This window comes from Astyanax mexicanus, chromosome 23, assembly GCF_023375975.1.
Source record: "Astyanax mexicanus isolate ESR-SI-001 chromosome 23, AstMex3_surface, whole genome shotgun sequence".
NCBI lineage: Eukaryota > Metazoa > Chordata > Actinopteri > Characiformes > Acestrorhamphidae > Astyanax > Astyanax mexicanus.
The window spans coordinates 5,698,195-5,724,622 of NC_064430.1; the positions used below are offsets into that span (position 1 = coordinate 5,698,195).

At 41.0% G+C, this 26,428-nt stretch overlaps 1 long non-coding RNA gene across 1 annotated transcript; it reads left to right on the forward strand.

Annotated features, from left to right (window-relative positions):
* Positions 1–2,551: 2,551 nt before the first annotated feature.
* On the forward strand, positions 2,552–3,445 carry LOC125787163 (uncharacterized). The gene is made up of 2 exons (XR_007429106.1): positions 2,552–2,824; positions 3,327–3,445. It is a non-coding gene; the product is annotated as an uncharacterized LOC125787163 (long non-coding RNA).
* The last annotated feature ends 22,983 nt before the right edge of the window (positions 3,446–26,428 follow it).

Sequence of the window (26,428 nt, forward strand, 5' to 3'; positions counted from 1 at the left end):
GGAAACTCTTCCTTGCCTTTCCTTTCCTGGGGCGGTCTTGATGAGTGCCAGTTTCATCACCATAATGTTTTTGATGGTCTTTGCAGTGACTGCATTTAAAGGTACATTCCGATTGTCTGACCTGCAGTTGTTGCATATGCTCATAATATGTATTAGATCATTACTCAAATAGAGCTATTTACTGTGTACCTGTAACTCTACCTCTTCACTACTTTACAACTGATGCTCTCAAACACTTTATTAAGAGACAAGAAATTCAAGTAATTAACTCTTGATGAGTTCAGCACAGCTGTTAACTGAACAGTCAGGCATGACCATATCTAAAATCTATTTACTCCACTGCTGTTCCTGTCCGATGCCTTCAATCTCCAGTCTTTGTTCCAGAGTTTGAAGGAGAAGGGGTGAAATCCTTCAAATAAACGTGAAATAAACCAATCACTTGTCATTCCCTTTAAGAGGCAGGTGAGCTCTGACTTTGGCGCGTTCGTATTTTAACAGCACGGTGCTTTTGCGCGTCTCAGCAGAGGATACTGACCTGCCTGTTCACGCTGTGAAGATACACCAGCAGCTCATTTAAAGGAGCAATGTTATTTTTTTTCTTGTTTGGATGACTTTAGTATTAATCTACAATGCAAAAAAATGTTTAAATAATGAAAAAAATACTGACTTTCTTTTAGGATGTGTCTCTTTTGATAGGTACTGTATATATCAGCACTGGTGTGCACTGGGTCCAATCAAAACTAAAGCTAACTCAGTGTATTAAACCTTCTTTTAGCACAAAATGCTGCTACTGGGGATGAACTGAGAGGATGACATACTGGGAGAATACTGTGTACTGTGCATGTGTCAGTATGAATTCATGTATTTCAAGGTCTTGTGCTTAGGATTCAGGAAAGGCCTGAGCATATGATGGACAGTATAGTCTCTCAGTGTGTGTGTGTGTGTGTGTGTGTGTGTGGTGCTGAGTGCACAGTGTCAGATTGAGAACCCTCAACCTGACAGAAAGACTCCAGGCTTCAGTGATTGCTGCGTTGAGGGATGAAGTGGGGAATCTACGAGCAGGCCACTGTTTTTCCCAGAGTGACGATCTATTCTGACAGTCCGCCAAAGCGTCAGCGTCAGAGAACACAACACCCACTGACCGAGGAGCTCAATCGCAACAGACAGGGATCACTACATTGTAAAATATAATATATGACTCAAATAATTTAAATAAATTAATATTATAATAAATATAATATAATCTGGTAGCATTTTACTTTTGTTGTAGTAAAACATGATAAAAAGTACTTATCTTTGATGAATAGCACACCTCTGTTTTCCCACAGCGTTCAGAGATCCAGAAATTTTAACAGTTTGTCCAAAGACCCTTCAGACTGGGTGACACAAGGCATAATTTTCCCTGCAAACCAGTTTTTCCACCGTTATCCAGCTCAAAGTAGCTCCACACCTCCTTGCTAGAATTCGGAGAGCTCTGACATTTAAAATGAGGCATTAATGACTTAAAAAGTGCACTGTTTACATCCTATAACGCAAGCTTCAGCTCCGAGCGCTGCCATTACTGTACTGATAATAACATAGACATATATTTACATAGACTCCTATGGAGTATATATATATATATATATATATATATATATATATATAGATATATAGATATATATATATATATATATATATATATATATATATATATAGCTTGGAGCTGAAGCTAGCATTATAGGATGTAAACATTCTAGCAAGGAGGAGTGAAGTTACTTTGAGCTGGATAACAGTGGAAAAAACTGATTATCGGGGCAAATTATGCTCCGTATCATCCAGTCTGAAGGGTGTTTGGATAAACTGTTAAAATTTCTGGATCGCTGTGGGAGAACGGAGGTGTGCTGTTCATCAAAGATAAGTACTTTTTATCATGTTTTACTACAACAAAAGTCTATTTTACACCAGAGTTCTCCTTTAAATGGTTCAGTAATATTCAGTAAGGCTAATTTAAGCAGGCATGTCTTATTACAACTTGCTTGATACAAAATATTTAGAATTTCCCATTAAAGGCAGATTATTTCTGCCTAATTTATTAATTTAACTTGAGTATTTAATTATTTTATTACCATGACCATTTATATTTATTTAAAAAAAAATTGCATTGATATTGCGATTAGGGGTGTACCATATCACATCATACACAATATTTGTTTTTTAAATATCGTGAACAATATTATACCCTGAAACACATGAAATATCGTATCATATCACCCACCCCTAATTATCACATCAGGGTTCTGCTTTTTTTTTTTGCTGTTTTCAGCAAAAAAAAACAAAAAAAAACACACTGTTCTCATTTCCCATTATGTATCTACTAGAGACAGATTATATCTGTCCAGTATCATTTATTTTACTTTAATCCTGAATATATGGAGATATATAGAGTGCATTATTAGTATTATTAGTACCATAACATTCTGTATCATTGACTTTGTTTGAATGTTACAAATCTGATCAAATTTGTGTATTTTTTTAATATCTCAGTTAGGGCTGTGCCATATCATATTAGCTGCGGTCCAATCTGAAGGGAGCTGCCCAACTAGGCAGCATTTGCAGGCAGCATAGGCGCGTTCCCGAGAAAAGGACTGTCCCATTCGGAAGGTAGCATGTGCTGCCTACCTGGGCAGCTGCCTTATTTTACCCCGATTCTGAAGGCAGCGTGAGATGTATCCTTCACGGCGAAGGCAATCCCATGATGCATTTCACCAGCTCAGAGTTCCAGCGCTCAGATTTAAAAACATGGCGGACGGAGCCGGCACTGCGAGGGAGTTTCTGTAAAAATGTAAGTAATTTCCTCCTGTATTTCCACTCACCGCTGCATGGGTTTATCAAACTAGCATATTTTAGACTGTTTTAAGTTGTTTTCCATCGTTGTTTTCGCCTGTACTTCGTTTAATGTAAGACCTGACCGGCGGAAGCTACCGTTAGCTTATCGCGCTAATTTACCGGGTAAGCTAACACGCATCTAGCCGACTTACAGAGTACCAAACGCAGCTGCAGCGCTGAGGAAACCCCCGCTAGGAAACAAAGATACCCTGGCCGTCCAGTATAAAAAGTTTTAACTGTTTTAAGTCACTGTTACGTATAACTAAGTGATTTACTGTGTAAATAGTGTAAACGTGTAGAATAACCTGTAATTTAGTCATTTAATGCGTAAACAGTTTAATTGTTAGAGGGAATAACTAGAGTTACCTGTAACTGAGTGATTTACTGTGTAAATAGTGGAATTATGAGCGTGTTCTCCATAAACCACTGTTACTAATTCAGATTTATTTTTTCCACAGGGATGAACGTGGGCCGGGGAAGGTGAACGCTGGTCAGACCGGCTGGAGGCAGCGTTAGCTCCCTTTATGAATATATATTTTTTTCTTTGAATGTAATAAAGTTTTCTCTCTTAACATTATTATTTTTGCTTGCTGTGTTTTATAGTCACTATGCTTATTGTAGTATCACATCTCAACTAGTGGGTATGGGTAAATAAATAAATAAAAAGTTTATGAATCATGTGTTTTATGCAACTAAAAGGTAAAGATAAATTAGCTGACTGTGTATGAATGTACTATTGTGTGAAACGTAGCTTAGTTTGATAATTTAGCTCTGATGGCTCATACAAAATATTTATTATATTATGGTTTCATTACTCATGCATTTCTATGAAGCATCTAATCAAAAATAAATTAAATACATAAATAAAACTGACCATACTCTGAGAATTAAGTGAGGAAAAGTGTAGAATTAAAGTAAATCATGAATATTTAAATATATGTAATATTTGGATGAGTAAAAGAGAAATAGCTGCCGCTGCATTGAGATTTATCCCGAGGTAAGTGATCATTAACTTTAGTTATTTATAAACAGCTCACGGGCACAGCGCGCTAGACGTGATGACGTATGCTGACTCCAGAGCGTGTCCCGAACGCGCTGCCTTATAAGATCCCTTATGGGTGAAAATGCTGCCGAACGAGGGAGCTGCCTTTGAAGGCAATGACTACCTAGGCAGCTCCCTTCAGATTGGACCGCAGCTATTATATGTAACAATAAAATTGAAATACCATGAAATCTTGTGATATTATTCAAATTCAAATCAACTGTGTAAACTATACCAAAAACATCGGTTAATACAGCAAACCACAGTGTTACAAAACCTATCAAACATATGTTTGATAGTTCCTTCAATCAGTTTCAGTTTGAGAATACGATCATCAGTTTGTGTATATTTTAAGCAACAGTGTAGGTTTTTTATTGGCTTATTCCGAACGTGGAATATCCGACTGAACCAGATGTTTTCCGATACAGTCAGCGGCAGCTGATACAGCGGAAATCATACAGAAGAATACGCTCACATCTCCGGAGTATTTCTAGAGTAATTCACAGTCAAATTGTGTTTTTTTTACACCCTCTATTTTTTTCTAGTCTTTTTTAGTTGTTGATTCATTCATGAAGTCAGTAAGAGTTCCGCTGTCAGTTTCGTTATGAGCAGCTGTTATTCTTGGTACCACTTGCTGGTATCTCCCTGTGCCAGGGGTCAAAGAGTAACAACAGGAGGAAACTTCAGGCGAACCTTTAATGTTCCTTCAGCACAGATACAGTACCAGTACAGGAATCAGCGTTACACATCTTACAACTTGTTTAGAGGCAAGACCCCCAACAGGAATAATACAGAGCAGCTATTATTTGGTTGGTGACAATGAGATGTTTAAGAACTCCAGCAGCACTGCTGTATCTGATCCTCTCTCTATCCCTGTCTCTCTTTCTCATATCTCTCTCTTGCTGTCTCTGTCTGTCTCTCTCTTTGTCTCTCTCCTTCTCTATCTATCTCTCTCTCTCTTACTTTCAATTTATTTATCTCTCCATAATCTCTGTTTTTCTATCTATCTATCTATCTATCTATCTATCTATCTATCTATCTATCTATCTATCTATCTATCTATCTATCTATCTATCTATCTATTTCTGTCTCTCTTTCTCTTATCTCTCTCTATCTCTATCTTTCTTTCCCTCTATCTCTATCTATTTCTTCTCTATCTATCTATCTATCTATCTATCTATCTATCTATCTATCTATCTATCTATCTATCTATCTATCTATCTATCTATCTATTCATATCTGCATCTTTCTTTTATCTCTCTCTAGCCCCTGTATCCCTTTCCCTCTATCTATCTATCCCTCTTTTTCTCTCCCTCTCTCTATTTCTCCTCTCACACTATCACTTTATCTTTTTCTATCTATCTATCTATCTATCTATCTATCTATCTATCTATCTATCTATCTATCTATCTATCTATCTATCTATTCATTTCTGCATCTTTCTTTTATCTCTCTCTAGCCCCTGTATCCCTTTCTATCTATCTATCTATCTATCTATCTATCTATCTATCTATCTATCTATCTATCTATCTATCCCTCTTGTCTCACTCTTTCTCTATCTATTTCTTCTCACACTCTCTCTTTCCCTATCTATCTATCTATCTATCTATCTATCTATCTATCTATCTATCTATCTATCTATCTATCTATCTATCTATCTATCTATCTATCTATCTATCTATCTATCTATCTATGTATTTCTCCTTTTAATCTTTATTTCCCTCTCTCTATCTTTCTCTCTCTCTCTCTCTCTCTCTCTTTCTCTCTCTTGCATCGTTACCACAGCAACAGTTGTGTGAACATCGTTATTAGCATCACGTGAGCCTCACGCAACCCAACCCACTGAATCCATGGCGATGATGGAATCTCAAGTCTCCTCACACGCCATCAATCGCTCATGAGCGACGCAGTCGTACGTTAATCTGAACTCTATCGTGCGGTCGCGGTCGCTTTTCTTTCCCCCTCTTAAACGCCGTGTTTGGCCGCAGCGATTTGTTCCAGAACAGAAAAAAGAAATGATTTATGGAGCCGACCCGCTTTCGTGACATCATGTCCTCCGCCTGCCTCCAAATCTTTCAGCTGCGAATGTCATCATAACACCAGCCATTACAGTCCCGAACCTCCAGCCCTCGCGCCTCAACACTCGCGCCAGGACCGGGTCACCGACACAAACATTTACTGCTCCGTAAATCAGCGGCTGGTTCTGAAAACTCTAATCCAAAGCCAGCTTTCCTCCAGAACCACAGTTTGGATCCTGTGTTGATGGAGTTCCACTAGGCCTTTGAGTGATATCTAAACGCTAAATGGAGATATTAGAGTCAACATACAGCTATATATGATAATTTACTGTATGCTATATAAAGTTACAGTCATTATAGTGTTATGAATTGTGTGTGACAGTTCAATTAGCAGGGTAAGAGCACAGTTCTGCTCAAAATATTGCAATGCACAACATTATGGGTGACATACCAGAGTTCAAAAGAGGACAAATTGTTGGTGCACGTCTTGCTGGAGCATCTGTGACCAAGACAGCAAGTCTTTGTGATGCATCAAGAGCCACGGTATACAGGGTAATGTCAGCATGTCACCACCAAGAAGTACCAACCACATCCAACAGGATTAACTGTGGATGCTGTAAGAGGAAGCTGTTTGAAACGGATGTTTGGGTGCTAACCCGGATTGTATTCATAAAACCACGGCTGATCAAATCACGGCAGAATTCAGTGTGCACCTCAACTCTCCTGTTTCCACCAGAACTCTCCGTCACCACGATAAATTATTGTGTATTCTAGAAGCAAACTTTTGAAGCTAAAAAATACAATTGTGATCAATTGAAGTAATAATCATTTGGACTTTGTCTGAGGGAGGAATCTGAACCTACTGTACTGTGCATGCAGGTAAGCAGATAGAAAGATGTTAGAACTTTTAAAATAATGAGTTTTTGCTTTTATCGCAGTTAAGCATGAACCAGCTTGGCATCAAAGCACTGCTTGGCATTTATTTGTGTGTATAACGAGTGTAACGCTGTGTGAAGGACGGGACGAGGAGAGCGGACGCTAATGCAAGTATCATTTATTATAGAACACAAAACAAAACATAAATCAAACAGAAACTCAGAAACATGAGACTAACTAACAGGCAGGATTAAACACAGCCGTGACAGACGTATACACGCACAAGAACCGACAAAAACACTAATGACAGAGACGCTTAAATACACACACAAGGCGGGAAAGAGAACAGGTAACACCTGGGGACTGACTAATGAGGGGCGGAGCTACAAATGGACACAGGTGAGTGGAAAAACACTGGCAGAACACAGGGGCACGGGTAACGTGGGACAACACAGGCACGAGGACAGACAGGAAACAGGGCCAGGCGTGACAGAAACCTCCCCCTAAACGCGCAGCTCCCGAGGCGCGTAAAAACAAACCCCGGGGGCTGGCGGCAGGGAGAGGCCGGGGAAAACAGGAGACCGAACGGGAGACTGGACAGGGAACTGGACAGGTGACGGAGACTGGACGGGGAACTGGACAGGAGACAGAGACTGGACGGGGAACTGGACAGGTGACGGAGACTGGACGGGGAACTGGACAGGTGACGGAGACTGGACGGGGAACTGGACAGGAGACTGGACTGGAGACTGGACATGAGACGGAGACTGGACAGGGAACTGGACATGAGACGGAGACTGGACGGGGAAATGGACAGGAGACTGAGACTGGACGGGGAAATGGACAGGAGACTGAGACTGGACGGGGAAATGGACAGGAGACTGAGACTGGACGGGGAAATGGACAGGAGACTGAGACTGGACGGGGAAATGGACAGGAGACTGAGACTGGACGGGGATATGGACAGGAGACTGAGACTGGACGGGACCGGACATGGGAACAGGGACGAGGACATTGACAGGGACGGACACAAACACGGTGACTGGGACAGGAACAGTTAAACCACAGGGGACAGGAACAGGAACGAACACAGATATGGGGACCAGGACAGGGAGAGACAAGGGAACAAAAAACATAGGTGGGTGCCCAGGACTGGCAAAAGTCTGAGGGGATAGCCTGGGCACATAACTGGGGGCAAAGTCAGGAGGCCTAGGAGCAGGCCTGGAAATACGGGGCCTGGGCCCAAACATAGTTCTAGGAGCTGGAACTGGCGTGGGTGTGGTGACGGGTGCAGCTTGGACAGGCGCGGCGGCGGGTGCAGCTTGAGCAGGCGCGGCGGCGGGTGCAGCTTGAGCAGGCGCGGCGGCGGGTGCAGCTTGAGCAGGCGCGGCGGCGGGTGCAGCTTGAGCAGGCGCGGCGGCGGGTGCAGCTGGCGTCGGAGCTGGAGCAATAGGCACCACTGGCACAGGAACACTGGCGGTGGGCACCGCTGGCACAGGAACACTGGCGGTGGGCACCGCTGGCACAGGAACACTGGCGGTGGGCACCGCTGGCACAGGAACACTGGCGGTGGGCACCGCTGGCACAGACACAGGAGCGGACTTTGAGACTTGGGCTGAAGGAGATTGCGTGGAGATGAGGGCTGCTGGCACTGGTACGGAGACTTGGGCAGCTGGCACTGGTACGGAGACTGGAACAGCTGGAGCAGACACTGAGACTTGAGCATATTCAGCAGACACGGAGGCTTGAGCAGCTTCAGCAGACACGGAGGCTGGAGCAGCACGCACAGCAGCATATGCAGAGTCTAGAGCGGCAGGAGTTCGGGGGCGTGGCTCAGCAGCCGAAGATGCCTCGTAGGTGGGCGTGTCCGCCGAGTGAGTTTCGGAGCTGGGCGTGTGGAGATCCAGCGCTGCTGCTGTGAGGCCTAGAGCCGCGGGTGAAACAAAAACCCGGACTGGATTATTACTCCTGGAGAGCGGCTCGTCCACCGCAGCAGTCCCAGAGCGTGGCGTCTCATTCGCGGGCTTCACGGAGTGCGCCGTCTCAGCCGCGAGAGTCGAGGAGCGCGGATGAGCCACGGGAGTCACGGAGTGTGGCGTCCCATCCACGGGCCTCACGGAGCGCGGCGTCTCGGCCGCGGGCTTCACGCGAGCTGGCGTGGAAACAAGAGGCGGCCAGCAAACAGGTGCGGGATCAGGCAGCGGAAGGCGGGTTGGTGCGGAGAAAGGCTCCTCGTCCTCGGAGCTGCTGGGAACACAGCCAAGAAAGTCCCACGGCTCCCGGGTAGCCCGGCCTCCTCTGTAAAGAGAACCGAGGCTAACCGCACCAACCCGTATTGCCCCCCCAAAATTTTCTCCGCTCCGAAAATCCTCCACAGGTGAGAGGGAGCGCTGAGAGCGCCGCCGCCCACCTTTTCTCCTCCGGCGCCGGGAAGTGGAGGAGTTTTCAGCCGCATACTCCTCCTGAACACCGCGAGAGAAGGGAGTGGGTCGGATAGCCAGCCTGGATCCATAAAACGGATTACTTGCAGCGTCCATGGTTTTAGGTCGGTTCTTCTGTAACGCTGTGTGAAGGACGGGACGAGGAGAGCGGACGCTAATGCAAGTATCATTTATTATAGAACACAAAACAAAACATAAATCAAACAGAAACTCAGAAACATGAGACTAACTAACAGGCAGGATTAAACACAGCCGTGACAGACGTATACACGCACAAGAACCGACAAAAACACTAATGACAGAGACGCTTAAATACACACACAAGGCGGGAAAGAGAACAGGTAACACCTGGGGACTGACTAATGAGGGGCGGAGCTACAAATGGACACAGGTGAGTGGAAAAACACTGGCAGAACACAGGGGCACGGGTAACGTGGGACAACACAGGCACGAGGACAGACAGGAAACAGGGCCAGGCGTGACAACGAGATACGGTGCTCCTGCATGGTTAAGATAGGATTGGGCAGCTGACTGTTGACTGTTGTCAAGGTTTCAATCAGTCAGTGGTGCACCTGTATTTCCCACCACAAAAATAGAAACACGCCAGATATTTACCTAAACACACCTCACTTCCAGACCACCATGCCTTATATCATCAGCGTAGATATATTCCTAAACTCTGACACTATTTTAAGAGAGCGGGCGCAAGGCATGAAAATAGACTGTTGATGAAGTGTAAGATAGCAATGAGCATCGTAACTCTATAAACCGGAAAGAAAACGGAACTACTGTATATTGTTGATGATTTTTTTTTTTTAAAGTTAATGATTTTAGCAGCATATTGCTCACTATAAAAAATCACTACAGTAACATTTCATATGTCTTTTTCTGCAGCAAAGATGTTTAGCTCAAGCACAGGTGAAACACTGACATTACAGATATTATAAGCTGTAATTTTCCTCTATAAAAGGCATGACGCTGCTGCAGACTGAGGTTAATATCTGCTTGTGACCCTTCTATGACAGTAGCATAAAAACCACAAAGGAAATAATTAGGATGAAATAGTAAGAACTAATTAAGTGCTGTGGGGTAAGTGCACATATGTCAACAAATAATGAAGGTGCTGAAATGTGTGTTAAAAGGATTTCTTTTATTACATAAAGGAAGGGCGGGTATATGATCCTTGTTATTATTATACTGTATTAAGTGCAATGTGCTCTATAAGCTAAATTCTGTAGTACAGGCAGAGATAATACTGTAAGACGTTTCTGGTGAGCTCTTTCTATGTGGAGATACAGTATGTGGAAGTGTAGTAATATAAGCAATATAGAAAAGCTACAGTACTAGTCAAAAATTTGGAAAACACCTTGAATTCAGTGTTTTTTTTTTTTTACAAAACAATCATAACCAGCCATCTGTCTTTGCTGATTTCAGATGTCCCCATTGAAACCAAGTGGTCCAGCAGTCTAAAGCACTGCCACAATGATCGGGAGATCGCTGGTTCGAATCCCAGTCATGCAGCTTGCCATCAGCTGCCAGAGCCCTGAGAGCGCACAGTTGGCCTTGCTTTCTCTGGGTGGGTACAGTAGATGGGGCTCTTTCCCCACATCACTCCTAGGGTGATGTTGATCAGCACAAGGCTGCATCTGTGAGCTGATGTATCAGAACCGAGTCGCTGCGCTTTACTCCGAGCTTTACTCTGTAATGCTGTATCAGCAGCAGTTCAAAAAGAGGCGGAGTCTGACTTCACATGTGTCAGAGGAGGCATGTGCATGCATTCACCCTTCGTCACGGGGCGAGTAACACAATAGTAACACAATAATTACTTTTACTGGTAACTAGTTACTTTTTTTTATAATGGGGTAACTTAGTTAGTAACTCAGTTACTTTTTTGGAGACGTAACTAGTCACTAAGTAGTAACTAAAAAGTAACTAATTACTTTTTCAAAGTAATGTGCCCAACACTGGATATACCGTGAAACCAATAGAATCTTGATAAATAATGTGATATGCATTTTTGGCCATACCGCCCAGCACTATAATGTAGTAATCTTGAAATTGACAAAAATTGACGTACTTGTTTTTCATTGGACAACAATGATAAGTCAGCTAAGCTTACAAAAATAGGAAAATTTAAAATGTGTAGCGACAAGAAAGTGGTCATAATGTTATGCTTGATTAGCGCATAGTGCAGATAATATACTGTATAGTGTACATTATCACGCTGTGTGTTTTCCCAAGCTGAGTCCACACTGTTCTCACTGTTGAGCTGTACATTAAATGAGTCTGGCTCGCATCCAGAATCCAGGAAGATTACTGAGGCCTGTTTGGGCCATGTATATATGGACAAACGAGATCCAGAGCAGAGCAAGGGCATACCTGTCAAGTTTTAGATTTAAGAATAAGGGATATTTTCCTCTGTACTCCTAAAGCCGTCCCACCAGCCCAACGAAGGTTCAGTATCCCTTACATTTTAAGACGGGTTTAAAAAAAATCTAAAATAACCACAAGTGAACCACTTACACACTACAATTAGATTATCAGAATCTGAAATGTTGTGGACATTCCTACATATGTCATTCTTTTAATACAGCCAAATTAAAACCCCTTTCTAGATATTTAAAAAAAAATAAGATTTCATGTCTTTTTGTAATAAATGCACTCTTTTATATGATATATTTTTTATTTATTTAATGGATTTAAAATTGAACAAAGGGTGCACAAATTCTGCAAAATGACTGTAGGTGAACTAAAAATAGTATCATGAGCTTTTACTAAAAGGACATGGACCAGATATGTTCCATCAGTAAAAATTAGTCCTAAGGGGCCTGCACAATATTTTTTAATTAATACTTCTTTCTTTTGATCACCCCTGATCAGTTCAGTTAATTTCGGTCCTCTCCACATTTCTAGTTCTAGAGTCACAAGCTGTATTTTTAAGCAGCTATCAGAAAAATCTCATCACAGTTTACATGATTAGCCTACCGTTACCTTTCTTTTAGAAAAATTGCTGTATATCCATGTATGTTTTAACATCAGCTGCTCTAACTAGCTGCCTGAACTCACAGCGACGGGGGGCTTTCCCACACTGACCCTCCTTTGCAAGCTGATTGGCTGTTTCTCCTGAAAGGCGGGACTTTCTCCTTGAATTGGCTCCACGATTGGTTAAGAGAGCGGTCAGTGCCCTGTCTCCTCAATAATATATATTTTTTTATTTTAGTATAGTACAGGAAATTTACGGGAAAATACTAATACGGGAGGATGGCGGGGAAAGAGGAGTAAAATACGGTAGTTTCCCGGCCAAAACGGGAGACTTGACAGGTATGCAAGGGTAAACATTAATACAGAGGGAAATGAACGAGCTGCTGTGCGGCTCACACATCTCCCATTTTTCACAGCAGTAAAAGAGAATTTTACACGACTTTATCCCATTAACACCAGCGAAATATTCTATTTGTTTTTAGCTTGCCATCAGTGCTGCTTATGCTAATTGGCGGGGAACCGCGGGCTTGTTGGAGAGACATTAACATGCAGCAGGCTTATAATTAGAGAATTAAAAGAAAGTCCATTTTTAATCTTCTTTGGCAAAGAAGACTAATGGTCTTTGCCTCACATGCGCAGTCAAAGCATTAATCTCTGTTGATTTGGCTAATTGCTTTCTGTCTCTCGCATTTAAAGAGCACAGAACGATGATTATAGCGCTCCCTAACAGCGAGCTGCACGGGTAAATCTATATCCGGATCATCAGAGCTGTGGGGGCCTGCATGCTGAGGAGGTTTTAATTCGGGGGGGCGGGGTGGGTGTAGCGCTGCGGATCAATGGCGCATCCATCGGGCCTTAGGAGGACGAAAAGAGCATCGGATTTGAGGAGGGAAGGAGGTGGTAAGAAGAGCCAGATGTGAAGAGTAATTGAGTTGGCCTTGTGATTCTTCAGGAAGTGTGAAAAACAAAGAGTGAAAAAAGAGAGATAGAGAAAGAGAGAGAGGAGGTTGAGAAGGTTGAGCGAGATAATCAGGGTGTGTGAGCACTTTGGAAATATGTGTGTGGGTGTTTGTATATATGATACTAGGGGTGGGCGATATGGCCCTAAAATAATATCGCGATATTTCATGGTGTTTTTTTTTTTTTTTTTTTTGCGATAACGATACTCTTAGTAATGTAAAAAAACACTGAATTAACAAAAAACTAAAAAAAAAATAATCAAGAATTCACTACTGCAACAAAATTGCATACTATATGATTTGGCAAGCCCCTGAAAAAACTGAGATATTAAAAAATACAAGAATTTTATCAGATTTGTAACAGAAGTCAATGATCCAGATGTCATAATAGTACAAATATCTCTATATATCCAGGATAAAAGTAAATTAAATTATACTGGACAGATATAATGGGAAATGAGAACAGTGTGAATTTTTATTTTGTAAATAAAAAAAAAAGCAAAAAAGTAGTACTCTGATGTGATAATTAGGGGTGGGCAATATTGCACGGTATTTCAATGTATATAATATTGTTCACAATATTCAAAAATGATGCCGTTAATATTGCATATATGATACGATATAGCACATCCCTAACTGATAATGAAACACAAGTGTCTCTATTTTTTACTACTATTTGAACGCACAATCTGTCCCTGACACTGTATCAAAATTTCTCAATGAAAGGACCATTAGAAATTTACATTAACTTCCATTTTTATCACTTATATCAATTATCTGAACTTTCTACTCCTTACATTTGACTAAAAACAGCCTCGTTACTCCTATTTCATTTAACCTTGTTTTCATTCCGGCTTCTCTTCGTTCAATAAAACCCCTATCCAGATAAATCTCTCCTATATCCAGATAGAGTGAATCTGATTGCGATTGGATGTAGAGAAGTATTAACATATACCATTCCGACTCCCTATTGGTTTATACTGTGATCCATCACACCTGTACACGTCACATACCCCCACCATCCCCCCCCCCCCACACACACACATTACAGCAAGAACATAGCAGACGTATGTAGTCTAGTATGAAGATGATCCGTGCAGAGACTCAAGAGAACTCCAGACAAACTCCAGTCCAACTAAACTTCTTTAATATATGTCATATATTTACATTGTACTAAAATACATTCATTTACAATGGGCATATATGCAGCTGAAACACTATAAGGAGCATAGCACATCCCTAATTGTATTTTCAAGCATAACATTTTAATATTTTAACATTATAGTCATTATATATATATATATATATAGTCAAATTATAATTTTATATTTTTAAGCAGTTTTAAAGCAGTACTTAAAGTTTTTAAACACTTTTGCTTAAAGAGTAAAAAGCTTGAATTTATGCTTCTTACAGAACTTTTACAGAAGTATTTTTTAAACCCTAGTATCTGTAATTCTACCTACAGAGTAATGAAGAGATGAAGATTCTTCTGTCATCAATTTTTATAACAATTTTTGATCAAATGTTTCATTAGTTTAATGCTCACTACTTGATTTGAAGTGCACAAATGTCAATATCTGATCTGATATGGCAAAAATCTGATTTAGAGTCAGTTTTAATGGACCCATCTCACACTGTGTTAGTGTATGCAAGGGTTTTCAGTCAGGGAGAGGTTTGAGAGTGTGTGTGTGTGTGTGTGTGTGTGTGTGTGTGTGTGCGCTTGTGAGCGATTGTGCGAGGCACCCTCAGGCTCGTCTGATCCCGTGTCTCAACCCCTGCTTGATAACTCCATGTTCAGAGCGCGCCTCTGTTTTCCCACCGCTGTCAGTTCCTTCATTCCTCCTCCCACTCCCTCCATCCCTCCCTCCCTCCCTCCCTCCCTCCCTCCCTCTCTCGCTCCTTCGCTCCCTCCCTCCTTCCCTCCATCTCAGCCCTCCATTCGAGTGTGTTCTGACAGGAGATGCAGCTCAAAAGCAATCCATCGTTGGTGAAGGAGATATTTTTAGAGAGCTCATGTCAGTCACCAGGCGTGGAAGTACTTGTGTGAAGTCAATTTCGCCTGGAGGGGGATTTCTCGATCTCGGCGTGGCGGCGCGAGCACGGGAGAGAGGGAGAGAGAGAGAGAGAGAGAGAGAGAGAGAGAGAACGTGAGTGCATGAAAGAGAGCATGAAAGACAGCTTTTTCCCCCCTTTTTCTTCCTCTCGGTTTTCTGGGAAGGTCACGAAATTAGCAGCCAGTGGGCCTGACTCACAGAGGCCCTGCAGGGACAGATAGCCTTTGTGTGGGCCATGCTGGCCTCCGCTGGCTGGCTGGTACACACTGGGCTGGATTGTCATGGCATGTCAGCCTGCTCCAGTCTCCTCTCTACACACACACACACACACACACACACACATTTACCCTGCCTGAGAAACAGAAATGGGCTGGGCCACACACACAGAGGGCAGAAAAAGTTAGTGCTGATAAGTTATGGAAATGATACAGATAAGTACTGCATTCACACCCATTATTATAGTCATTTTCTCAGCCCAACATTATGCTGTTATAATGTTTGTCATGAAGACACAGATGCTATGATTGCTTTAATTGCGGTACGCATTTACTGTGGCATTCTTTCAATAAGCTTCTGCAACGTCACAAGATTTACAGTATTTCAATCCAGTGTTGCATTAATTCATTTTTCACCTAGATCAATCTTGCAGCAGCATTGATGATGGTAGAGTCTGACCACTGCACAAAGCAGCTCTTCTCCATCCAGCACATCCCAAAGATTCTCAATGAGGTTAAGGGCTGGACTCTGTGGTGAACTCTCTCTCAATCCATGTGTGAAAATGATAAATGATGATCCAATGCTCCCTGAACCCTGAACTCTTTCACAAAAATATGGCCGTGCCATCAGAGAAGAACATAAAATCCATTGATGGAATAATCTGGTCTATATTCAGTATATTCAGGTAGTCAGCTGACCCCATTCTTTCAGCACATACTGTTGCTGAGCCTAAACCTGCAGACCAACTGCAGCATCAACCAACCAACCCCACACCATTTACTTACTTACATCCAGGTGGAGACTTTTTTTTTTTTGGCCAGGCAGTGTATCTAGGTCCTGGTATAGTATGGAATTAATACAGGTAGTGTTTGTAACAAAAAACTGCACTATTCCAACAGGACAATGTTAAAAACAAGTGTCTCCATTGTTGGCGATTTTTAGTTTACTACAGAATTTGAACACACAATCTGTCCCTAACACTGTGTCGACATTTTTTTTTAATGAAAGGACCAATAGAAATTCTCCAAAATGATCTAAAAAAGAGTATTTTTACATTGTCTTCCCTTGTAAATTAAGAATATTTTATGTCTTCTCTGTAAAGTTGCTGTTTTAGAGATTGGAGATGTTTAGCAATTACATTGATTATCTGAACTTTCTACTCATTACATTTTAAAAATAACCTCGTTACTCCTATTTCCTTTCAGCTTGTAGAAGATGAAGATTTAATGTGATAAACACCCACTAAACAATAGAGGAAGAAAAATAACACATTTTGCGCTGAAATTCAACTTCCTTGCCACGCAGCAACAAGAGCATCTGCACAAGTACTTATATTCCCAATTCTACTGTATCTACTGTAACTGTAGATCAATCCTTATTTATAAACTGAAATAAACAGAATCCCAAATGCCTCAAATGCTAAACTGCAGTGTGGAATCAAAACTGACCAGATCGAACATACTGTATACAATTTTACCAACACATGAACTTTGGTTCAGGCTATTGTTCTGAACTTTTAAGTGTGTATTTATATCATCTATGGGCTACACCTTTTCGTCCAACATCACAAATGCTCTTCTGAAAGAATGCTCAAAAATTCCTACAAACCCACTCCTAAACCTTGTGAAAAGCCTTCCTAGAAGAGTTAATACATATACATGTAAAGCCAGACTCTGTTTTACATTTTTAATGTAAAAATATCCTTGTTACTCCTATTTATTGCATCTTGTAGAAGATAAAAGATCGGAAATTTGATTTTGTATGATGCCATATCACCTTTGGTCTTCATGACAGTTATTTTGACAGCTCAAAGATATATTGAATTATAGTCCAGCAATCAACGGTCCATCCTTTTCTAAATGCACACTTCATTGTGCCATTTGATAAGTATCTTAAATAAGTGTAGTTATGATATGGAAATATAAGACGCATCAGATCAACTCAAAACTTTCCTCCACTTCCGATATATAAACTATGAAATATACATAAGTTTACTAATTAGACTAATTGTAGCTAATTAGATTGGTACTTTTTATTTTACATAACATAATAAGTCATTTAATACTGGAAGCCAAATAATCATGATACTGTATGTATAGCCAAGTAGCCATGTAATTCCACTCATAATTATACACACAAGAATATGTGAGACTTCCTCACGCCTTCAGATTCTAACTATACCAGTAAAAAAGCAGATTTCCACTGGAAGATATTGCTCCTCACGTCTACAGCGACTCTCTGGCATGGCTCTTGCTGCAGATTGTAGCTGTAAGAGCGATCCTGCCACCCCTGGCACTGACTCTAATGTGTGCTGTGGAGAAGCTGAGAGCTTGGAGTAGTCCTTCACTAACTCCTTTAGAGGCTCGAGCTGCAGGTGATGATTACTGAGGGCCCAGTTGCCAGGGATGAGTATTAACTCAGTGTTAAGCGACTGCAGTAAATGACTGTTGCCTATAGTGTGCATACACACACAAACACACACACACTATTCTAAACACAGTTAAGGTAGTAGTAATGGAAATAATCACAGATTACTGATTTATGTAACAATCTAAAAAACACAAAGATTTAACAGTACTTGAACCCTATATATACAGCTCTGGAAAAAAGCACTTAAAAATGATGAGTTTCTTTGATTTCACCAAATTGAAAACCTCTGGAATATAATCAAAAGGAAGATGGATGATCACAAACCATCAAACCACCAAGCTGAACTGCCTGAATTTTTGCACCAGGAGTAAAGCAGCATAAAGTTATCCAAAAGCAGTGTGTAAGACTGGTGGAGGAGAACATGATGTCATGATGCATGAAAACTGTAATTAAAAATCTTGACATGAACATGAACTTGTTGGTCAGTAAGCTCTGCATCTTTTTTGTTATTTCAGGCATTTCCCATGTTGTGCAAATAAATGCTCTAAATGACCATTTGTTTTTTAGGAATTTGGGAGAAATTTTGTCTGTAGTTTATAGAATAAAACAATGTTCATTTTACTCAAACATAAACCTATACATAGAAAAATCAGAGAAACTGATTCAGAAATTGAATCAGAAATTGTGGTCTCTTATTTTTTTCCATATATATCTGACCTCAGCACGATAGATGAATTAGCCAATTAATTAGAGTGGTGACTGTGAGCGAGGCCTTCTCGCCCAACGTCACAAATGTTCTTCTGGAAGAATGGTCAAAAATTCCCACAAACACACTCCTAAACCTTATGAAAAGCTTTCCCAGAAGAATTAATACTGATACCTTTTTCAAATGCTGCTGATAATTCACTGAGTGGTCAGCGCACTCTAAGGAAACTGACGGATTCCCAGCTCTGATACATCAGCTAACAGAAGCCTGTGCAGACCAGACTTGTTGGCCTGGACTTTTGTACTTCTCAATTGAGTCCAATTTAGCGCTGTCTGGTGGCATTTACCTCCCGCTAGCATTGTGGTTAGCAGCTAATGCTAATGCTGCTACACCTAGCCTTAGAGGAAATCTGGAAATCTAAGCTTACTGTAAGTGAACAGAAGGGCTTTACTCACCCAATAAACATTTTTCTTCAGGAGAGAAATCTGTGTAGATTAATTTCCAGTGCTTGTTTGACTTTAAGAAAATGTTTTTTTTTTAAGAATTATAGTATTGGCAACACTCCTGTTCCTTACTAGTGTCACATAATATGCCTCATAATTTGGTGTGCCTTATGTATGAAAATAGACCAGAAAATAGATGTTCATTTATACATTGATATGGTACTTATGCTTGCAACTCTACCATATCTACTGTAACTGTATATTAATCCAAAAAAAAATGTATAAACAGAAATAAACGGAATCATGAATGCCTCAATTGCTTACCTCCAAATTGAATGTTTTATATACAATTTTATCAACACATGATCTTTGGTCCAGACTGTTGTTCTGAACTTGTGTGTTAAAGTGTTAAAAAGAAATGTATTTAGTGTATTTATAGCGTCTATGGGTGCAGATGCACGTGGAGGCCCAGGATGAATGGCGACTGCATTTCCGGCGCTCTCACTTATGCGAGTGGCGTGTGGAAATTCTCCTTTTTGCTGTGACCACACATCATTCCAGCCCCATCAGCGGCAGATTGACTCTCCACTCCACGCCGATATATCTCTGTGCAAATTAGAGCTGGGTGCAGATTGCTTCAGCTTGACTGAGGCCTCGAGGAAGTGAGTGCTAGCGGGCGGACGAGAGTGCGTGTGTGTGTGCGCGAGAGCGTTGGCTGATATTTCCCAGCTTCCTCCCCTACTTGAAATGCTCTTCACGCGTCTGAAGTGTATATACGTGTGTGAGCGAGATAGCGAGTCGGAGAGCTCTTGGCGGTGACCCTGCGCTGTTGATCACGTTTTGTCTGAAACTCATCTGCTCCGGCCGGGCTCTGAAGAGGCCCGTGAGTAGCTCTGTCATTCACGGGGAGCCACTCGAACCCGCGCGCCCTCAGCCTCCCCAAATCCCAATTAATGAGCAAAAAGCCTGAGAGGAGGTGCTTGACTCCGACAGACGCGCTTTAATTGTTCTCCTCCATCCCCCTGGAAACTGCTTCTGCTTCGCATTCACTCACTGATGGAGCTGTGTCTGTCTATTCTCTCCCTCTTTCTCTCTTTCTCTTTCTCTCTTTTTTTCTGTTGCCTGACAGATAAAACCCTCCATCAGCAGGATACGTGCTGGAGAGATGAATGGCTCTTGCTGGCATTTTTAAGTCAGGAAGAATGTGTTCCTTTTTTATTATTTAAAAATTTGAATGATATATTTTTCATCCAGATTATGAAGGAACCCACACCAGGTGACACTACTGTGTTCATGCTCTCCCAGCTTCTGATTGCTCACACCTGGCCCGTTTAGTATAAATACCCCTCTGTTTCATTAGCTAATCTGCAAGTATTAAATGTAGTTTAGCTCTTCTACGATGCATTTTTTGCTGTTTTTTTGACTACTTTCTTGCCTTGCCTCCTGTTTCATTTTTGTTTACCATTGCCGACCTGTTTTTGTATTTGACTCTCCTTTTGCCTTTCCCTTTTTCCTCCTGGATTAACCATGTATGATCCTATTTCGCCTTCTCACTCTGGTATGTTGTTAACTATTGCTGCCTTTTGGTTATTAACCCTGCCTGTCCCTGCCTACCCATGTAAGCCAAGTCCCAGGTCATCCAGACTATAAAGGTACACATAAGGAATCATCAAAACAAAACACGGCTCTTACGGTATCTGGGGATCTGTTAACTTGCAGTTTCTGAGGCTGGTAACTCTGATTAACTTATTCTGTACAACAAAGGTTGCTCTTCATTTCCTTGTGTGGTCCTGATGAGAGCTGGTTTCATCATTTTTATGGTCTTTGCTGGTGCACTTGACGATACTTTCTAAATATATCTTCACAACTTTACAACTTATGTTCTCAAACACTTTATTAAGAGGCAAGAAATTCAAGTCATTAACTCTTGACGAGTTCAGCACAGCTGTTAACTAAAAGCCTGAAATTCCGGGTGACTCTTCCTCATAAAGCTCACTGAGAAAATAGTTTCTGGTTTTTTTTCTTGCTTACAAAATAATTTTGTATGTTTTTCTTCATCGTTTGGATGACTTTAGTATTAATCTACAATTCCGTTTTTTTTTAAATATCAAAAAACCACTGGTAGTATTGCAGTACTTCTCATAGTATTGCCATATAAGCGTAAGCCCTGTCTCTTGATACATATGATATCGCCAAGTTCTTGTCAATGCATACAACCCTACTGTTATTTCCTTGTATGTAACTATACTTCCTTGAATACCTTCACCGATTTTGCTTCATAATGAACCCAAGATATTTCATGTTTCATCTGCTCAGGTTAATTTTATTTATTATTTATTTATATACATCCATTCCTGCATTTCAGGCATTTTTTTAGTATGTTATATGAATGGAATGCAGAAAACGTCACACACTCTAATATTTGGTTAGACTGCCTTTAGTTTTTACTGCTTTTTTATCATTGTGGCATTGTTTCAATAAGCTTCAGCAACGTCACAAGATTTATTTCAATCCAGTGTTGCATTACTTTTTCACCAAGATCAATCTTTCAGCAGCATTGATGTTGGTAGAGTCTGACCACTGCACAAAGCAGCTCTTCTCCATCCAGCACATCCCAAAGATTCTCAGTGAGGTTAAAATCTGTGGTGAACTCTCGTAATCTCGTAAATGTGTGAAAATGATGATCTCATGCTCCCTGAATCACTCTTTCACAATTCCAGCCCCATGAATCCTGATATTGTCATCTTGGAATGTGTCCGTGTTCATCAGGAAAGAAAAAATAAATCCATTGATGGAATAACCTGATCTATATTCAGTATATTCAGGTAGTCAGCTGACCTCATTCTTTCAGCACATACTGTTGCTGAACCTAAACCTGCAAACCAACTGCAGCATCAACCAACCAACCCCACACCATTTACTCACTTAAATCCAGGTGGAGACTTTTTTATTTGCAAAGATAAAACATGAAATATCTTGGGTACATGCTGTCTACAATCTAATAAAAGTCACTACAGTTTTCATGCACTGCTCGTCACTGTCACATTGACATCATTGAAAGCAGTACATCAGTCTGGGATGCTGTTCAAACACAGTGTTCTCCTCTTTTTCACCTTGCAGGCTGCTGTGTGTTTTTATCATATTGATGTTCCCTGCCGTGGAACGCATGTATCATGTGGATATCGAGTTCAATAATTCAGATCAATGCGGACTCTGTGTTCCGCCCTCCGCCATTGATTAGACACCCTGTTTCCTGTTTGTGTTAACCTGGGTTTAGAGCGATTATCAGCAAATTTGTGTATGCTGCGCACAAATGGGATTTCGTGGCTGTGACCCGGTCCTCCGCAGGCCTGTCTGTTCTGATAAGTGCAGCTGGGTTCAGAGAAATTGGTCTGGTGTGGAATGAACTGCTCTGAAATCTGATTTCACCCCTTTTTTCTGTTTAAGAGCGTAAACACGTCCCTGCTGTTTACTGCTTGTGGTTTATGACAGTGCTGAGGTCTGCTGACGTACTGTGAGATCCTTTAGCCACAGATACCTCTACACTTATTAGTGAACAACAATACTCCTTTAAAAAGAACCTTTTGTTTTTTGTTTTTTTTTTAGTAAAAGCCTTGGTTATATACTGAAATGTCACTGCACTGACCTGTGGTATAATATGTGTTAATGAATGTAGATGTGTATTTCTGAATTTCTGTAAGAGTCGTTTGTCTGTATGCACAGATAATCCCAGCCAGATATCCTCAGTGAAAACCATTACCACCCACTGCACTGCCCTGTCTACTGTGAGCTTTGGCATACTTCCATATTATATTAAGACAATGTGGCTCGAGAAATGTTAAATGTCTTCACAACATCAGAAATAGAAAAAAACCCATCCATCTATACACCAACTATATCAGGCCTCCATCCAATTCTGATAATTCATATCACCTCACTCACAAGATAACACCTCATAACCTATACAGGAAGAGAGAGAGAAATAGAGAGCAAGCAAGAGAGAATGAAGATGCTGAACACTGTTCTCATTTCCCCATTATATATCTACTAGAAACAGATTATATCTGTCCAATATAATTTATTTTACTTTAATCTTGTATATATGGAGATATTTGGAGTGCATTATTAGTATTATTAGTATCATGACATTCTGGATCATTCACTTCTGTTACAAATCTGATATGTAATTACGTATGTAATTAAATAAAAATTACATTTTCATTTTGTAGTAGTGTATTCTTGAAATATGTATACATTTTTTTATTCTGTTTTTTGTCATATCACCAAGAGTATCGCTATCAAGAAAATACCGGTAAATATCGTGATATTATTTTAGGGCCACATCGTCCACCCCTACTAGAAACAGAGAGAGAGGCTGATAGAAAGATGAGAGACAGAGAGAGATAGAGAGAGACTGACAGAGTGAAAGAGAGAGATTGAGAAAGAGAATGCAAGCAAGAGAGAGAATGAGGGTGATAGAAAGAGAGAGATTTATATAAAAGGGAGAAAATGATAAAAAGAGAGAGGGTGATAAAGAGAGAATGAGACAGACAGACAGACAGACAGACAGACAGATAGATAGATAGATAGATAGATAGATAGATAGATAGATAGATAGATAGATAGATAGATAGATAGATAGATAGATAGATAGATAATCAAAGAAGGAGCGAGCAAAAGAGAGATTGATAGAAAGAGAGAAATTGATAGAGAGGGAATGAGAAAAAGAGCAAGAAAGAGAAAGAGACTGATAGAAAGAGAGAGATATATAGAGAAATTGATAGGGAAAGAGAAAAAAGGGTGAGCAGGAGAGAGAGAGAATGATACAAAGAGAGAGAGATTGATAGAAATAGAGAGAAATATAGAGAAATTGTTAGAGAGAAAATGAGAAAAAGAGCGAGCAAGAGAGAGAGAGACTGATACAAAGAGAGAAAGAAGATTGATAGAAAGAGTGATAGAGTGAGACTGAAAGAGAGAATGAGAAAAAGAGCAAGCAAGAGAGAGACTGATACAAAGAGGGAGAAATATAGAGAATTTGATAGAGAGAAAATGAGAAAAAGAGCGAGCAAGAGAGAGACTGATAGAAAGAGGGAGAGACTAATAGAAAGAGAGAGAGAGAGATAGTGAGAGAGAGAGGCTGATAGAGAGAGAGACTGATAGAAAGAGAGAGAGACTGATAGAAAGAGAGAGAGAGAGGCTGATAGAAAGAGAGAGAGAGATAGCGAATGAGAGAGAGAGAGGCTGATAGAGAGAGAGACTGATAGAAAGAGAGAGAGAGAGGCTGATAGAAAGAGAGAGAGAGATAGCGAATGAGAGAGAGAGAGGCTGATAGAGAGAGAGACTGATAGAAAGAGAGAGAGAGAGGCTGATAGAAAGAGAGAGAGAGATAGCAAATGAGAGAGAGAGAGGCTGATAGAGAGAGAGACTGATAGAAAGAGAGAGAGAGAGAGAGAGAGGCTGATAAAGAGAGAAATTTCACGCCCTTTAGATTCTGGATTGGCGGTGACACACATTCCAGACCTGCTGCCCGGGCCTCTGTCACTGTGCCATTAGAGCTGATGCATGCTGGGAAAGTGCAGCGCCGCTCGCAGGGAGCATTAATGGAGGTTTTAAAAATGAAGGTTAAAAGCGGCCCATCCTGCCCGGATCAATTCTTCATTGTGCAGGAGGAGCGGAGGAGCGGAGGAGCGGAGGAGCGGAGGAGCGGCGACTTTTTCCTCCTTGTTAACATAATGCGAGCTTTAAAAAGCAACAGGACGGATTTTCCTGCATAAATAATGCAAATGAAAGGAGCTCGCTAATAGCAACAGGTTATGGCCGAGTCATTATTTTTTAGAACTGTCTGCAGACTGATCCTGTGCCCCTCCCTAAAAGCCTTTTCCAGAGAGAGAGAGAGAGAGAGAGAGAGAGAGAGAGAGAGAGAGAGAGAGGGATGATAACAGAAGAGAAAAGACAGTCTGAGTGTCTTCTATGTTAACCAAAAAGGTACGAAAGTCATTACCAGTCATTTCCTTTAGGAAGGGCACAATTTTTAACCACAACTTTCGTAGCAACAAGTGATTTTAGGGGATTTTCACACTACCCTTTTAATACAGACCAGGGTTTGCTTTCACCGCTGGTTCTTGTTCCGCCTTTTGCCACATACAGTGGCTTGCAAAAGTATTCAAACCCCTTCAACTTTTCCACACTTTGTCACCTTCCAACCACAAACTTAAATGTATTTTATTGAGATTTTAAGTATAGCATAAATGTGAAGTGGAACCAAAATGATACCTGGTTTTCACATTTTTTATCAAATAAAAATCTAAGCGCAATCAACTGCCTACAAAAGTCACTTAATTAGTTAATAGAGTCCTGCAGCTGTGTGCACACTAGTGAACAGCATCATGACCAAGACCAAGGAACTCACCAAACAGGTCAAAGGTAAAGTTGTGGAGATGAAGTTTAAAGCAGGGGTAGGTTATAAAAACATGACCCAAGCTTTGAGCACCTGTAGAATCCATCATCCAAAAATAGCCAAGTAAAAAGTATTCTAACCTGCAAACCATGGCCATGATCCACTCAAACTAACAGATCAAACAAGGAGAGCACTGGTCAGAGAAGCAGCCAAGAGGCCCATGGTCACTCTGAGGGAGCTGCAGAGATCTCAGGGGGGAGAATCTGTATACAGGACAGCTATTATATAAAGAATTATTAAAGAAACATATAAATTGCTGTTAGCAGTTGCAGTGGAAAAAGTTTCTGTGGTCAGATGAGACCAGTGTTGAACTCTCTGGCCGAAATGCAAAGCGCTATATGGGGAGGAAAAGCAACACAGCTCATCATCCTGAACACACCATCCCCACTGTGAAACATGGTGTTGGCAGCATTGTGCTGTGGGGATTCTTTTTTTCAGCACAGACAGAGAAGATGGTCAGAGTTAATGGCAAGATGGATGCAGAAAAACTGTTGGGGGGCTGAATACTTTTGCAAGTCACACTTTTTTTATTTTTATTTGATAAAAATTTTAAAATCCATGTATCATTTTCGTTCCACTTCACACATATGCAATACTTTGTGTTTGTGCCTATCACTTAAAATCTCAATAAAATACATTTAAGTTTGTGGATGTAAGGTGACAAAATGTGGAAAAGCTCAAGTAGTATGAATGCTTTTGCAAGCCACTGTAAATACCAACCAACCAAACCTGCCAATTAAGTGAGAATGAGGTTAGCAACACAATGGCAGCCGAATGTGTGAGTGTGTATGTTTGTGTGTGAGTGTGTGAGAGTGTGTGTGAGTTAGCTGTGACATTGATAGAAGCTGATTGGTTTCTTTCCCCACACTTCTATAGTGTCAGGCTCGTGCTCTGCAGTGCCATTACAGAGCGCTTAACCCCGGCTGATAAGGCTTATTAGAAATGATGGGCTTCATGGCATGACCGGCTGCGGTGTGATGGAGTGATGGAGGCCGG